Below are 17,745 nucleotides of genomic sequence, written 5' to 3'. Positions count from 1 at the left end.
GCAATAATTGTATATATATGAAGAGAGAGGGAGAGCACGGGTGTGTAAATAAGTGCCAAGGCCTGCTTTATGCTGCTTTTGATATAATCGATCCCCCCAAAATAGTCATCTGGCAGACCTGTTTGTTACATAACCAACCATGAGTGTTTTCTAAATAGTGATAAGAATTATTTATTAAGACTATTTATTTGTGGTTTCTCCCCATGAGTTCAGACAAAGCAACCAATAATCACAATATTAAAAAACCATTATTTTAAAACAGGTGAACGATTTTGCTTTGTAAAATAAGACATTTGTTTATATTGTTATTCCTACTACTACTGCTACTACCATCATCATTATAATCATAGAACTGCAGAGCTGGAAGTAACCCTGTGAATAATCCAGTCCAGCCCTTTTCAAGGAGACTCAGTGAGGAATCAGACTGCCAACCTCTGCTATGTCTGTCCTCAAGTTTTCAGTGTTAGATGATATTCTGTGGCATTCTGCTTTAATTTCCCCCCAACTTTATTAAGGGAAAATAAGCACCTTTAAAGCTATTATGACATACAGTTTAGTATTTTATTATGGTATGTACATGAAATAAATGCTGTGTGTCAATCATTTTCTGTCTCAAGTACTAAGCCGCCTAGAGTGGTCCTCACACGACCAGATAGGCGGGATATAAATAAAATAAATAAATAAATAAATAAATAATTGCACCCTTCATACACTAAAAGTGGCCTCACTGAACATCTGCAGTCTTGTCACCGTTGTTGTTTAGTCGTTATGTCGTGTACGACTCTTCATGACCCCATGGACCAGAGCACGCCAGGCCCTTCTGTCTTCCACTGCCTCCCAGAGTTTGGTCAAATTCATATTGGTAGCTTCGATGACACTATCCAGCCATCTAGTCCTCTGTCATCCCCTTCTCCTCTTGCCCTCATACTTTCCCAACATCAGGGGCTTTTCCAGGGAGTCTTCTTGTGAGATAGCCAAAGTATTGGAGCCTCAGCTTCAGGATCTGCCCTTCCAGTGAGCACTCAGGGTTGATTTCCTTCAGAATGGATAGGTTTGATCTCCTTGCAGTCCAGGGGACTCTCAAGAGTCTCCTCCAGCACCACAATTCAAAAGCATCCATTCTTCGGTGATCAGCTTTCTTTATGGTCCAGCTCTCACTTCCATACATCACGACAGGAAAAACCATAGTTTTGACTATGTGTACTTTTGTCAACAAGGTGATGTCTCTGCTTTTTAAGATGCTGTCGAGTTTTGTCATCGCTTTCCTCCCAAGAAGCAGGAGTCTTTTAATTTCGTGGCTGCTGTCTCCAACTGCAGTGATCATGGAGCCCAAGAAAGTAAAATCTGTCACTGCCTCCATATCTTCCCCTTCTATTTGCCAGGATGTGATGGGACCAGTGGCCATGATCTTAGTTTTTTTTGTTGCTGAGCTTCAGACCGTTTTTTGCACTCTCCTCTTTCACCCTCATTAAAAGGTTGTTTAATTCCTCCTCACTTTCTGCCATCAGAGTGGTATCATCTGCGTATCTGAGGTTGTTGATATTTCTTTCAGCAATCTTAATTCCAGTTTGGGATTCCTCCAGTCCAGCCTTTTGCATGACGTATTCTGCATATAAGTTAAATACCGTATTTTTCGCACCATAAGACGCACTTTTTTCCCACAAAACAGGGGGGTGGAAAGTCTGTGCGTCTTATGGAGCGAAGAAAACAGATTATATTTTCATGTTTTCTTCTCCTAAAAAATTAGTGTGTCTTATAGAAAGGTGCGTCTTATGGAGCGAAAAATACGGGACAATATACAGCCTTGTCGTACTCGTTTCCCAATTTTGAATCAACCAGTTGTTCCATATCCAGTTCTAACCGTTGCTTCCTGTCACACATATAGATTTCTCAGGAGATAGATAAGATGGTCACGCACTCCCATTTCTTTAAGAACTTGCCATAGTTTGCTGTGGTCCACACTGTCAAAGGCTTTTGGTTAGTCAATGAAGCATAAGTAGATGTTTTTCTGGAACTCTCTGGCCTTCTCCATAATCCAGCGCATGTTAGCAATTTGATCTCTAGTTCCTCTGCCCCTTTGAAATCCAGCTTGTATTTCTGGGATTGCTTGGTCCACATACTGCCTTGTAGGATTTTGAGCATAACCTTGCTAGTGTGTGAAATGAGTGCAATTGTACGGTAGTTGGAGCATTCTTTGGCACTGCCCTTCTTTGGGATTGGGGTGTAGACTGATCTTTTCCAATCCTCTGGCCACTGCTGAGTTTTTCAAACTTCCTGGCACATTGAGTGTCACTATATCTCCTTCCAAAGTCCCCTTGACACTGAAGGGAGATGGAAGAGAGTTTATTCCCACACAATCTTGACTGACAGTCTCTTCCCAACATTTCTGTATGATGCAACTATTGTTCTATCAGACATCTATCAATCTCATGTTTTGTATAATATTCTGTTTAAATGCGTCTCTAAGTATTAGGTTATATATAATTATAGTGAGGTATGTAAAAATCTGTCATGTTCAATTGCAATCATTGATGTCCTCACACCAAGACTGAAAACATCTTGGTAGATCAAAATCCTCTTCTCCCTGCAACTCCATGCACACAAGTGTGTGGGATCTTGTACAGCAGATCTGAGGGGAATGGATGAATCTACAAGGGGAGAGGGAGGAGAACAAGAAAGGGAACCTCAATGTTAAAGCATTTGTCTACTCATAGAATGTAGGATGTAAGCTCTTGTGATTATTTTTCCCTGGGGACTTGCCAAAAGTTAGTACTAGTAAGTTATTTATTTATTATTTATTTTATTTATTTTATTTATATCCCGCCTATCTAATCAACCAAGATTACTCTAGGCGGCTTACAACAATAAACAGCAACAATACGGTTAAATAAATCATACAAAGGAAAAATTACAACAAGATGAGAGAAAACTAAGGAGGAAGAAGGAAGGGTGATCAGGAATTAATAAACGGGAAAGCCTGCCGGTACATCAAAGTTTTTAGTTGTTTTTTAAAAGTACCCAGTGAGGGAGCCGCGCGAATGTCAGGGGGAAGGTTATTCCAGAGGCGAGGAGCCACTGCCGAGAAGGCCCGATTTCTTGTTTTTTCTTTCCGGGCCTCCCTCGGCGTTAGGCTCCTCAGCCTCACCTCCTGACTCGCGCGAGTGACACGGGTAGAACTTGGTGGAAATAGGCGTTCCGCCAAGTATCGAGGCCCCAAGCCGTTTAGGGCTTTATAAGTAAGCGTCAATACTTTGAAGTCGATGCGGAAACGGATGGGCAGCCAATGCAATGCGGCCAGGGTGGGCGAAATATGTTGGTACCTTTTCACACCACTGAGTAGTCTGGCCGCCGCATTCTGCACCACCTGTAATTTCCGCAGCAGCCTCAAAGGCAGCCCCACGTAGAGCGCATTACAGTTTTGGTGAAACAACCTTTTCTGCTCCCTTATTTTCAGGTGACAAAGCAGGTCTCTTTTTATAACATCTTGCTAGAACTTTTTTATCAGTTACTCCTCACTTTAAAAAACTTTAAATTCCATATCAAATTTGGCACTCTGTTATTGCACCCTCCATGTATTTCAATGTTTGTAATTTATAAACCCATCTACTGCATGAAAGGAGGACTTCTGAAGCCCTTTTCATGTAACCAAAAGTGTATGGAATCAAGGCACAAAAGAGGATCAAGATAGTAGCAACTGCTGCACTCAGTCTCCATATTTTGATTGCCCCTTTGCTCCCAGAGGCTACACATACAGTAATGCTGTGGCAGAAATCTTTCTGTGTAACAATATACTCATAAATGGCAATGAAATAATCAGCCAATAATGTTAATATTTAATTTAATTTAAAGCCTCCTAATGTTCCCCTCTCCAGGTTCAAAGACTCTCTGGGGATCCTTAGGGAAATATCTGGGACCCTCAGGGTGGTAGAAAGAGACTTTAATTCCTGAAAATTGCGATTGGATTGCCATCACCAGGATCACCGCTGGCAATTTGGCTGTCATTTTCCAATGGGTTTTCAGCCACTATGTGATCTGGAATCCTACAATATGGAGAACTGTCAAAATGTGAAATTTTGAATGCATAGATGGTTAAAATAATTAAAGGAGGTATAAGAAAGTAGCCCTTAAAATGTACATTGTGCTTTAAAAATTAGGTTTGAACAGCAGTTTAGTAAAAATCACTGCAAAACAGCTAGTTCTCCAGCCAAATCTAGAAACAAGGTCACTGTATAAATAAGATTGGCTTCTAAAAGAATCTCTTTCATCGCTGAAAGTTGAGGGTGAAAGTAAACAAAGGGGGAAAAACTCTTTTTAAGTTTAACTGAAGTTTTTGTTTTAATTTAAATACCGGTATATGTGCCAACAGTTTTTCTATATCTGTAAGACTTTTGGATGATTTCAACAACTTCTGAATTTTTTTTGTACTTACGGAACAAAGCAATGTACATAGCTACATAAAGCTTGTAGAATTAGACATATAGATGTTGCCTGGAATCACTGCAATAATGAAAAAATATACACCTTGGTAGCTAGATGAATTTTGATATGATTGGAAATTGTGTTTGATTTCATTCTAAAATTAACCCTAAATGAGTTAAATGCCAGCTGTGACAAACACCATCTTCTGATTTCTTTTTCCTAGAGGTCTGTACAATTTTACAGGGCATCAGACATGCTGACTTGACACAACAGAAGAATCAATGGGTAGAGCCTAGAGATCAGAACAGTGGCTGCAAAGCAACATAGTCACTTTTCCATGCATAGATTTTACACCCTTAAAGAATATTGGGAAAGACTTATATTGATCCCTTTCATTACAATAAGTAATAATGAAGAAATTAGAACAGTGGTTACATGGAAAGAGTAGGAATTGAAGGAGAGCAAGGAAATCTATTTACAGTATTAGCATGGGCAACAATATGGGAAATAACTGCAGAAGGAAATTTACAGTGTCATGGCAGATATACCACCTCTATCCTTTTTATAGGCTTTTGATAAGCAACTTTCTTATCCACTGCATTATCTACCCCGTCAAAGATGCAGTTGTTAAATTTATGCCTGTCATGCATGTATTAATATGCAATGTCTTTGTTAGGAAAAACAGATGGAAACTCGATCACGAGTTGTGGAGGGATGCATTTCCTATTTTATTTGCACATCAACTCACCACCTGTCAAGGAGCTTTGGACCAGAGCACAGAGTGCTGTCCTCTGAAGATGCCAGCCACTGAGACTGGCGAAACGTTAGGAAGAACAACCTTCAGAACACGGCCAAAGAGCCCGAAAAACCCACAACAACCAGCTTTGGAAGTACTCAGAGGGATACACTGCCAGACCTGAAGACTCTGCCCAATGTGGTGAGTGATGCTGGAGTTGTTTTAGTAGCACCTGGTGCTTTAATTTGGCAGGAACATCCTCATTAGTGTTTGCAAGTAAGTCTTCCTGTTTTACAGGACAAAATCTCAAGGTTTAATTCCTTTTGTGACTCACACCAGGCGTTTTGACCACACCAGGTTTATAATATGATCTCATTACTGTATTTGTACACACATATAAACCTGTTTAAAGGTTAAACCACAGAAGCCTCTGTGCTGCAAGGTCAGAAGACCAGCAGTCGTAAGATCGAATCCATGCAACGAAGTGAACTCCCATCGCTTGTCCCAGCTCCTGCCAACCTAGCAGTTCAAAAGCACGTAAATGCGAGCAGATAAATAGATACTACCATGATGGGAAGGTAACAGCATTCCGTGTCTAGTCGCGCTGGCCACATGATCACAGAAACTTTCTTCAGACGAATGCTGGCTCTACGGCTTGGAGACAGGGATGAGCACTGCGCCCTAGATTGGACACGACTGAATGTCAAGGGGAACCTTTACCTTATAAACCCATTTGGTTACCTTGTTTCTCTTTCTATGTGCTTTAAGAGAAGTAATCAATCCAGAAACTATCTTCCACTGCAGGAATGAGAACACTTGCAGTAGAAAAGACTACAATGGCATTCAAGTCCTTGGAGAGGTTCAGAAGCCCTTTGCATTCTGTAGCTGGTATGATGGTCAACAGGGATGACAGCAGAGAGCAAATCACACATTAAGGCAAATTTGTGTTTCTTTCTATTATATTGCTATTTCTCTAGACACAATTACAAAACAAAAGCAAACACATTTGCCAAATGTGGATAGAGACAGGCTTGTGTTAGAATAAACAGGCAGGGTTTTCCTCTCAAGGGTGGACTGCTTTTAGATAGAAATCATAATCTTGTCTGGTAAATCTCCAAGTATGACAAGTCCACTTTGCTAGCAACAGTATCCTCTCCTGAGTACCATATTTTTCTGTGTATAAGACACCCCCATGTATAAGATGCCCCCCACTTTTCTAACCCCTAATTAAGAAATCAGTATTTTAAACATAAAACAGAACAAACAAAAGACATTTTTGTTTAGTAATTAGGTAACATTTATATACCAGTACTGTCATATTATGCATCACAATTTAACTTTATTCAGCCTCTGGGCTCAGAACACTTCTGAGCACTGCCTACATGCAGTGAAGCTGATTACAGACGGAGGAGGGGGCTGTCACCACTTCCTTCTTACTGGGGTGAGTCGAAAGCCAGAGAGTGGTGCAGGTGGCTCAGGGAAGAGAAGGAGGTGATAGAAAGGAAGGAAAAGGAATGTAGGTTATGGAGTCTGGAGGAAGCCCAGAGGAGGGGATACCTGATGGACCGTGGGCCCCTTTTCGAGGAGAGGAAGACCCTTATGAGTCGGAGGGGTGAGATGAGGAGACCACACCGTTATTAAACCCTGAAGCAGGAACTGCTGAGATGGAAAGCAGTAACCCGTTTGCAAAGGGACCTTGGAATGACTCAAACTGTAACCCCTTTGGTAAAGATGTTTAGATGCCCTCGTGGGACCCGTTGGTGATGAGAGACAATGCAGAAGTTGTTACATGTTCCAATAAAACATAGTTATGATTTTCCAAAGCGAGTGTCCCCAGTGTCTCTGAGGAAGTAAAATTTGAACCTTCACAAGATTCACAATGCCAGTTGCTGATGTCAGTCCTGGGGGAAGCATGTTCCCATCCTCAGATTACTTAAGGACATTGTCTTAGATGGTGGTTGTTGCTGGTCACTGTTTCTTTCTCAGTCTTTCTACAATAGGCTTCTTATTTGATCCTGTTTTTTGAATGGGGGGAATTATTCCTCTAGCTTTATGTTTCAGAAATGTTTCATCTGCATCTCAGAAGACCTGCTCATACCTTATTTACATAACTCACAACATACATTAAAATTACACTGGTGATGAAGGTTCAGAGTTGCAATCCAAGACTTCTGGAAACTTTCAGTTTGGGCCAGGTTAGCTGCAGCTGGTCTTCACTTGGGTAATGTAGGGCTCTTTTGCTTTTCCTCCCTTACGTTTGGTTCTTCTGTGCTTCTGAAAACTTGAATGTTTTTACAGAACATTCTGTTTTCTATGTCTTTATTCTGGCAAGGCTCCTATGTCTTCAACAGCTATTGACTGGTCATCGGTTCAGTGAGTGCATCTCTCCAGAATTTGATTTTTAAAATTTGGGAGCTTAGAAGAGTCCATCTGGGTAAAAGTCTTTCTTGTTGCTCCTGGGCCACTGCTGTTGCACTAAACCTGAGCTTGCATTACAGCTTCCACTGCCACTGTGGCTGCTGTATAGCTCTGCCACCCTCAATCCTGCTTTGTTTCCTTCAAGGAAATCATGGCATGGGGTCTGATACCCGGTATTCACCCTGGTACTCTTTTAATTCCTTGCACTCCTAGCCAAAATTTCAAGTAGTACCAGTTATTCTTTTTATTTCCTAAGATGTCTCTGATCTAGAATTACTTCGGGGATCTGTAGGGGGAAAAAAGGTGACCTAATCCTGCTTCCTAGTGCTGAATGAAGCACTCCCACTGCAGCCAGGTAAATATGTCAGGGCCACTGGTCAAAAATCATTCCTTCCCAAGGACTTTTTCCCAAAGACTCTCAGCCTGCAGTCTGAAGTGAACTGTATGAAGTCATAAGGGATCGCGTTCATGAACAGGCTCCTTCAGGGCAGTTCAAACATTTCAACATTTCTATTACGGTAATGCTTTTATTAGTGTGAAGGTTCCAAATGTGGCCCGGCATTTGCTCCAAATAAATCACCCGGTATTTTTGGTTTTGCAATAGGTGTAACATTTATTGGATTATTTAATAACAGTCTCGTCTCTACGAATGTATTCCAAGCTTTCTCCCCATCAAACAACAGGTCAACGGGGGTTTTCCAATCTTCAAACTTAAAAGGGGTTCCACTTCGGGCCACTCAGGTGGGTTGTCCGGGTTTAATAATAATCCTTTCTCTCCTTCCAGGAGGGGTGGTGGTGTCCTCCTCTCGAAAGTCCACCCAGTCACACTCCCGGGTGGGTTCCCCTGTCTGCCATGGGGTCTCTCAAATCCCCTCTGATGCATCTCCCACATCCTCCATTCCAATCTCTCCCTCCACTCCCTCTCAACTTTCTCTCTTTCTTCCCTTAATTTCTTCCACCAATCTTTTGTCCCTTTCTCAGCCCAGTATGATGGCTTGGGAGTGAGTTCTCTCCTTCTCCGAGCATCCGCTTCTTCTTTGGGGACTCTACGCTTTTCCACTTGCCCCATCCAAAGGTCTTCTATCCAAATCCATTCCCAATTACCCGGTAACTCCCCTTCCCCTCCTTTTATATCTCCCAACCCTGCCTCCACTACTTCCTGCGCTTTTTCTCCCACCCCTGCCAAAAGAGTCCCGGTCTTTTTAACTGTTAGTTCATTTAAACCTTTCTCTAGGTTCCCCGGGTCTGGTCTTGTCTTCCTGAGTGGAGGAACTCCAGCGGTAGGCGGGAGGGACGGCACTCCCGTGAGAGTTGTCTCTCTCTCACTTCTGGTCTCACAATTAGGCTATCAAAAAAAGGCACAAAATTGTGTGAAAGCTTTCAAGATATTTGGATCTCATCCAATAGCAGCCAAAAAGCCACACATTCACCAGCCCTGCTACAAACAGACAGCCTCTGCAGGATATAAAATAGACAGGAGGTTTGTGCATGTGTATTTGGCAATTATAATCACAAGCAAACTGGTTCAGCAAGACAGAGTTTTTAAAAGCATTGATTTTAAAAATGATTTATTCATAGAAAACCTATTACCGCTTATATTGTATGTTAATCAAAGAACAGTACTCTCAAGATCTCTGATACCTTACTCACCATTACTTAAAACAAATAATAAAAGAGGATTAAGCCACTCAATATAATTAAACATGCTCATTAAGTAGCAAAACCAAATGTAAACACATTTCTTTTTCAGTAACATACAGACAGGATCCAGTACTTGGACTAGAATAATTACCGTCAAACAATGAGATATTTCTCTTCTTTCCTCCCTTTGTGGTGCCTAAAAATGATTCTTTCTATAGATCATCCTATCTTGTTGCTGTTATGTGACATCAAGTCAATTTTAAATTATGACAGTCATTGAGTATGGTCATTTATTACTTTATACCCACTTTTATAAATCATTCTGAAGATTCCAGATGTGAGGCTGGAAATTCTTCTGCAGTCATTGTTGAATATCAGCCAGTAGATGGCACTCAACTCTTACTAGTATAAACTCTCCAAACTCCAACATGAGAACATCAGAAGAGCCCTGCTGGATCAGACCAAGGGCCCATCTAGTCCAGCTTTTGGTATCTCACAATGGCCCCACCAGATGCCTGTGAGAGCACACGAGACAACTAGATACCTGTCTCCTGATACCCCTCCCCTTCATCTGGCATTTTGAAGTACTTTCCTTTTAAGCCTGGAGATTATACATCCCCATTGTAACCTGCAATGGACTTTTGCTCCAGAAATCTGTCCAATTCCCTTTTTTAATGGCATCTAGGCCAGATGCCATAACCACTTCCTGTGGCAAGGGGTTCCACAAACTAACAACACGCTAGGTAAAGAAATACTTTCTTTCGTCTGTTCTCACTTTCCCAACACTCAATTGGAGTGGCTGTCCCCTGGTTTGGGTATTGTGTGAGAAGGAAAAGAGCTTCCTTCTATCCACTTTATCTATCCCCTGCATAATTTTATATGTCTCAATCATGTCCCCCCCTCGGGAGCCTTTTCTCTAGACTAAAGAGCCCCAAACGCTGTAGCCTTTCCTCATAAGGGAGGTGCCCCAGCCCAGTCATCATTTTAGTTGCTCTCTTCTGCGCCTTTTCCAGTTCCCCTAGACTTTTTTTGAAGTGTGACAACCAAAACTGTACGCAATACTCCAGGTGCAACCTGTCTTGTTTGTACTTAACTATACATTACTCCCCCCCCCCAATGCCTCAGAGTTCTTGAGATTGCCCCTTCCTTCCTGTCAATTCTTTGTTTCCTGCCTTTCTTCTTTCCTTCATTTTTTGCCCTCCAGAGATACACATGTGGAAGTGCAGCTCTACATTATGGAAAACAAAAGAACTTAATAAGCATATACTGTAAATAAAGTTCCTATTTCCTTTATGCGAAAAGAGTCCAGAGTGATCATTTTCTAAGGGGGAGCGTGTCACTGGATGGACTTCCTCATGCTTTTTTCTCTATATCCTAATGGAAGAATCAAGTTCCAATTCCCTCCAACAACTCTTTCATTCCTCTCCTGTTGAAGCAGGCAGAAATCCTGGTGTGTGCTACACCAGACAAGGAGAACTGGAACTGAGGAAGAATTGATAGTTTTTTTTGTCTACTCTGTCTAGGGTCTAAGAAACATGCCTCTCCTCTATGCAAAGCTATTTCATCCAGATGTCAGAGACTCTAGCTTTGACATAGAGTTTTCTATTGGCATGTGGCAGAATCTCATGGAGGAAACCTCCCTTGGGGCTTCAACTCCACACTCAGTAAAAACTGGGTTGAATGAGAAGTAATTTTTAAAAGCAGGTTGGTCTTCTTCTAAAGTCAGCTGGGTAAGAAGGCCCTTCCTTCTCTGTATGGCTTGCATCTCTGGTAGGTGGCTGGATGGTGACAGCCAGGGAGCACAGAGGCAGCACTGGCAGCCATGTGTGGAGGGAGGCATTTTTGATGGCCAGGAAGAGCCTTACCACCGCTGCTGCCTACTTGTTCTCTGGCTGCAGCCATCCAGCTGCCCACTAGACCAGCAAGCCTTGCGGAGGAGGAAGGGCAGCAGAATCCTCACCTGCTTGACACACAGCAGAAATGGAGCCACAGGGGCTGACCCTCAGGACAAGAGCGATGTCACCAGCTGGCCAGGGCTGTCTTCCTGGCTACCTTGGCACAGGCCAACTAGCATTGTTCTTGCCTGGAGGGGGCAGCCAGTGGCTTCGTTTTCATCATACCAATTTCACTCCAGTTTGCAGATAACACAAAATGAAAAGCTTACTGAGCATTGTCTGGAAACAAGTAGGGTCCTCCCTGTAGTCTAAAGCAGTGGTTCTTAACCTGGGCGATAATGCCCCCCAGGGGGCGATTTCATTTTTCAGGGGGGCGGTAGAACAAAAAGGGGTGGCGTGGGGGCGCTGGAGCAGAAGGGGGCGGTAGGGGGGCACTGGAGCAAGCCAAACCTGTGAAGATGGCTGCAGCCTTTTTACAATGTGCATGAACATATATTTTCCTCCTATCTTAATTTAGTTTCAGAGTTTTTGTCTTGACATTTTTAGTTCCTGCATTTTATGCCCTTTTTATATTTCTTTTTGAGTCTTAAAATTCGCTTGCAACTAAATCATTAAATGTTACTTTTTGGGGGCATTTCATTTTCTTGTAATTGAATTTTGTTTTCAGGGGTCATTGGATTTAAGTGTCTTAAACAAACAAACAAACAAATAAACAAATAAGGAAATAAGATATAATAAGAAATAAGAGGGGGTCGATGATAACTTATGATAACTTCCTCAATGGCTCAAGGGGGCGTTTCTTTCAAAAAGGTTAAGAACCACTGGTCTAAAGTGATCCATTTCAAGCATAACTTTATGTCATGAGAACTAGGACTTTGTTACTAGAAGTCAAGTTGCAATTTTTTCAACCTCTTCATCTTTTTTCCAAACTGTAATCATGATGATATTCACAAGATTGGAAGAGCATTTCAAGACCGTTAAGAACTATTTAGTTTCTTTTGCTTCAATTCATGCTAATCAAGGCATCTACATGTGTGACAGTTCATCTGTTTTTATTGCTGCCTTTTAGGTTCCAGAACGGGCTTGAGATTTATAGGGATGTATCAGTGCTTCCCAAATTTTTGTGCTAAAAACACATTTTGACTTATTTAAAATTTGATGTACATGACACTCCCACCCCACCAAAATGTTTTTTTTAAATAAATTGTAAAATAAGAACTCCAAGCTTTCAAGGGAGGCTTTCCCTCTATTTTGCCAAGTGAGTTCATCTGGGGTGACAGTAATTCTGATGAACAAAAATAAGTGATTAAAGGGTCCTACCAAGCCTCAATCAGGCATTATGATATAAACAAATGAGATTGGGAAGTGTGCTAATTCTGCCTCCTCTGACGTCCTTTCCATTGTTCTCCTCTCATAGAAAGCATGAGGAAAGTCTCATCTATGCATGGGGGTTCCCCAAAGGATTCAAAATGCTGATTTTCCAGTGTATTGAATTGCATAGAGGTTTTTCATGCATGTAGAAGGCTCTGCTCATTGGAATGTCACTCACCACATGTATAGAAAGGCTGCAGTCACACAAGAGAAATGTCCCCCTTCTATCTTGCATCTTTCGCTTCCTGTATAGTCGTGCATTGTGGTCACGTGGCATATATCCTGTGACAGTGGTTCATACGTTTTTTAACCATTCTTTTTTGGTGAATTAGATGTGGTATGTTTATCTACACCCCTCGAGCAGGACATATCTATCCCCTTTTCTTGTGCCTTTCTCTGCCCCCCTTCCCTTCCCTCCTCGCCTTTAAAAAATATGTGGGCACATTGCTGTGTCAGCAAAATGCCCTTGCTTGCTACATACTGATCCGGGCCATTTCTTCCTTTTTCTGTGCTTCATTATCCTCTATGGAGGAGAACCCACAGCACACTGAAGTGGCAGTCAAAAGACAGTAGGGGGATTGATGCTTCATATTTGACAGAAGTATACCAATGTGCCGACATTTCGGTATGGAGATTAATTTTTAAAAATTAAGAGAGTCAAAAGACAGTGGGTGAGGGAGGTGAGACCACACACCAGATGCATAGCAAATGAATCAGTTTTGGAGTACACACTCCAAATGGGATGTTGGTTGTATTGTGTGATGAAATGTGAAACAAATATGATAGTAGCCTCCCAGTGGGCTGGATTTGATGTGGAGATATCATGGAGGAGGAACAAAAGAATTGATAAAGGCCTTGAGTAATCTGAACTGGAAAAAAGCACAAGGAGTCATTTGGAAACAATTTGCTGGTGTGACTATAGCCAGACAGAGCAATAGAGAAGTACAAGCAAGGGACTTGTTAAGCACACTCTACATCTTTGCACATAAGTAGGGCTCCAATGTAGAGATACTTCTGGTGAAAATTGTTTGGAAACAGTCCAGAAGAGAACAGTTAATCACACATGAGCACAGTGCGCAGCCTCTCTCTCCTTTGGTGATGGGACTGCAGATGACTTTTCTACCATATACTAAGTTTTTACTCACAGGCTAGCACAGATCATGCGTAGGGAACTTGTGGCTCTACCAAAGTCACTGGATTGCAAATCTTGACTGCTCTGGCAAGCATCACTATTGAGAAGTCATGAAAGTTACAGTCCAGTAACATTTGATGAGTGATACATCTCATGTCTCTGACAGAGATGCACACAGTTCACTGTGCAGGTGGACCTACCTGTGTGGAACCAAGTAAGTTTCCGCACCTTACGTATCTGAAATATATATAATTATGAGTTTTAACTTCTCAGCAAAGGATGAAGGAAAAAAATTGAGAATAAGCTGAGTTTCTCTTCATTGTTCTGCCAGACCAGATGCTTGGGCCTGATTAAGATAAGAAGACCAGGAGGCCCACCTTTTGAATAGAGGGCAGGGAATTGCCTCCAGAGGGCCTGTATCGCCCAGGATGGTTTAGATAAAGCCCATAGAGCTTCTCCTACCTTCCATATTTCATTTAACCATTTGCTTGTTATGTTTCTGTTTCAACATATTTGAATGTAGGTTGTAGATTGGGTGTCACCTATTCTTTGGATTGGAGAAAAACTCTTCCTGATGGAGGTTGGGGCTTGGAATATTGTCATATTGTCAAGAGAGATAAGAGGAACTGGGGAGCATATGGAGAAAGCTTTTTTCTTTCTTTTGTCCTAGCCACTATTACTATGTGCAAGCTTCTCTTTCTGTATGTTAAGTCTGGAATAAATGGATAAGACTTCTTTGCAATTGCATGTCTTTCTGATTTTTCCACTTAGGCAGTGAGATATAGTGGGTGAAAAATCCACAACACTACCCACCACTATCTTCCATTTCCATCTAAATGGTAGATTGTTACACCAAGGACACAGGATCTGTTTCCCATGCCAAAAAGTCTAGACCAAATTCTAAAAATAGAAAGATCCACAATGGTGTAGTGGGTAGAGTGTAAGACTAAGACTCAGGAGATGGGGACTCAAATCCCCACTTATGGAAGCTCATGGGGTGTTGGTTTTGGTGGTAATAGCCAGCCACTCCTTGAACATTTAACATTCCTCGAAAACACTATTAAAGTTGCCATAATTGAGGAGCAACTTGACAGCACATAAAAGCAACAGGGCTGTGAAAGAATCCTGTTTAAAAGCCTGGAAAGTCTCTGCCAGTCCATGTAGACCATACTGAGTCCTTGCAGTACAGTATACAAAATAACAGTGGGCAGGAAATAATAAAAAAGATTAAACCAGAAACAAACAGTTTTAAAAGAGAGAGAAAAGCATACAAAACCAAAATAAAAGTATGAACCAGCAAAAGAGTAGGAAAAATGTTAGGATCTAATACTACTAAGAACTACTTTTTAAAATGGCCTTCACCTGGATTCCCAAGGACCATAATATAAATGTCAGGCAAGCATCTATGAGGAGGTAATTTCATAGACAAGATAGCACCTCTGAAAAGGTGTTTTCTCTAGTATCCATAAACCCCACCTCCTTTGGCCAGGGGTCTAGGTAGATAGAAATGTAAGGAAATAAATCAACCTCAAGTAATCTTCAAATCAAGATTGCACATTTTTCCTTCTTGCTCCCCATCTGTGTTATGGTTCCCAACTGGAGAATTTGATACAGCTTCCTCACAGGGACTCTGCCATCCTCACATATTTGTTTCAACAAATTTAGAATGCCTGATTGTGAGACAATGAGAAAATAGTATTTTATGTGCTAGAACTTAATAGCATGTCATTAGAAAATACTGTATTCTGTCTTTGTAAAGTATTTTAAGTTAAATGTATTCGTGAAGGCTTTCACGTCTGGGATTGAATGGTTGTTTCGGGTTCTTTGGCTGTGTTCTGAAGGTTGTTCTTCCTAACGTTTCACCAGTCTCTGTGGCCGGCATCTTCAGAGGACAGGAGTAGCATGCTGTGCTCTGGTGCAATTTTAAGTTACCTTTTGAGTTCATCCCCTGATATAACTTAGTGGGGTTGGACTCCCTGACTGCTGCCATTGCAGTTTCTTATCTGCAATTCTGAAATTGTCCCCTGCTTCTCACTCCTAATTTGTGAAATTTGTGTAATTTTACTTCTCCTTTTGCTTGTGTTGTTGTAGTTTGTAAATGTCATTAAAGATTTCAGAACAGAACAGAATACAGACTGCCTGACTGTGGAGCCAGAACTTGAAAGTTTGAATCACCTGGGAGATGGGGCAGCTGAGAAGAGATGTGTGTGCCGGATGAGGTTACATGCTCTCTCAATTGTGTGGCGTTGGACAAGTTGCCTACTTTCAGAGCGCTATCAGAAGGAAGGACTGGTAAACTATTTCTGAGTACTTAATGCTTAGAAAACTTTTTAAGTGTTACTGTTAGTCAGAAATGACTTTTTGACACATAGTTAATGAATATATAGTTGTGATACATCTCACACAAACCAGATTTATAAATATAGAGTTTTTCATGAAGTAAAGGAACAGGAGGTGATAAGAAGAATGGGTGCAATGACAGTGTATGGAGCAGCTTCTTCTCTTTGCAAGCTGCTTCCATATGAGAAGAGATCTTCTGGCATTATGTAAAGCAAATGTTCTGTGTGACTAGGCCATACGCAAGCTACTTGATTCTGGCCAGCCATCTGCTTAGCCATACTGCAGTAATATAAAACAGTCAAAAAGCTACATTGGCGATATAGCTGAGGCAGGTTTACATCTGCTTTGAATTCCAAGGATATAACAAAGTAGCACGTGTATATGGTTGAATCTGTACAATATCTGAGAGGATTTAGAAATGGTGACAGATTGCCTATACCAATCGGGGGGGGGGGGGAACCCACTACTTCTGCACTTTCTAAAGCCATCCCATGTGGGGATGCACAGTCTGAAGATTTTGCACTTGAAATAAAAGGACTGGACAGACAGTGCTGTAAACTACCTTAACTCTATAGAAATAAACAACAACTTCCTTAAGTATTGAAAAGCACTCAACTCTCTGCAATGCCTCTACAGAAGAGGCATCTATTAAAGGCTTCATTTTCTCCTTTTGTACTACCCAGAAGCAGCTGATTGGTGACTATGAGAAATGAAGTGTTGGACTTTGGCATGAACCAACAGGGCTGTTACATTTTTATGAAGGATTTTGCCCAGTATACAAATAATCTTTAATATAGGTTTTAACCTTAAGAAGTCCTAAATGGCTTGAGTCCAAGCTGTCTCAAAGACTGTACCTCCCTTTATTGGATGTTAAGATCATCAAGGGGGGGGGGGGCTTTGTCTCTATTCCACCATACTCACAGGTACACTTGCTCCCAAATTCTGGAACTCCCTCCCATGGGACTCCAGGCTGGGCCCACCTTTAACGTCCTTCCTCAAGCAGGTGAAGACCTTTCTCTTCAGGCAGACTTTTCCTTAGTGACTGTGTAGAAGAGGTCTTAAACAAAATGGTATACACTTTGTTCCTTCTAAATCTGTTTTAGTAATGCTTTGCCTAACATTTTTAATACAATGTTATTAATGTATTTAATATTTGAATAATTCACTGTTTTTAGCTTTAAAACGATGTTTTAATGAGCATAATCATAATCAAATTATATTTACACAAACTGTTTGGCATTTATTTCTGGTCTCGATTCAAAGTATTCAGTTTGCACATTTGTCTTAGGACTTCACTAGCTGAGGGACCACCTCATTTGTTATGAACTGTTTAGTTATTAAAATCTGAAAGAGCAGCAGTGCTGGCCCAAGTTCTACCCTTGCTTGAGTTGGGAAATGAATTATTTCCCCAGACCAGTGTACGTAGTAATAGGAGTGGTGGTGGTGATGATGGTCACATCTCACCATTACATTTTGGTGGCAGCAGAGAATCCTGGCTAGTCTTTGCCTGGACTCAGTTGTATGGAAGAAGGAAGTGCAAGGATCACCTCCCCCACGACTCCCTGGCAATGGCACTCACTGATTGCTTGCTTCAGGCCCTTACCCCCTGCCCCTGAATGTGCAGTCTAGAGTGAATCTGCTGCAGTAAATCCTGGGAGCTTCTGTCCTTCTCCATGCTTCCCCACATGACCAGAAGCCTGGACAATCAATGTGGAACTACCTTGATTGCTTTGGTAGTTGGGTGGCTCTCTAGACAATAGGCAACTTCTGAAAAGCTTGGCTTGGAGCAGTCA

At 41.6% G+C, this 17,745-nt stretch overlaps 1 long non-coding RNA gene across 1 annotated transcript in view; it reads left to right on the top strand.

The window, feature by feature from the left end:
- The window catches only part of LOC144586372 (uncharacterized), a 580,628-nt gene that overhangs the window by 8,559 nt on the left and 554,324 nt on the right, over window positions 1-17,745 (top strand). The window lies entirely within an intron of this gene.

Source organism: Pogona vitticeps, chromosome 2, assembly GCF_051106095.1.
Source record: "Pogona vitticeps strain Pit_001003342236 chromosome 2, PviZW2.1, whole genome shotgun sequence".
In the NCBI taxonomy this organism is placed as follows: domain Eukaryota; kingdom Metazoa; phylum Chordata; class Lepidosauria; order Squamata; family Agamidae; genus Pogona; species Pogona vitticeps.
This window is presented reverse-complemented; position numbering and strand designations above follow the sequence as displayed.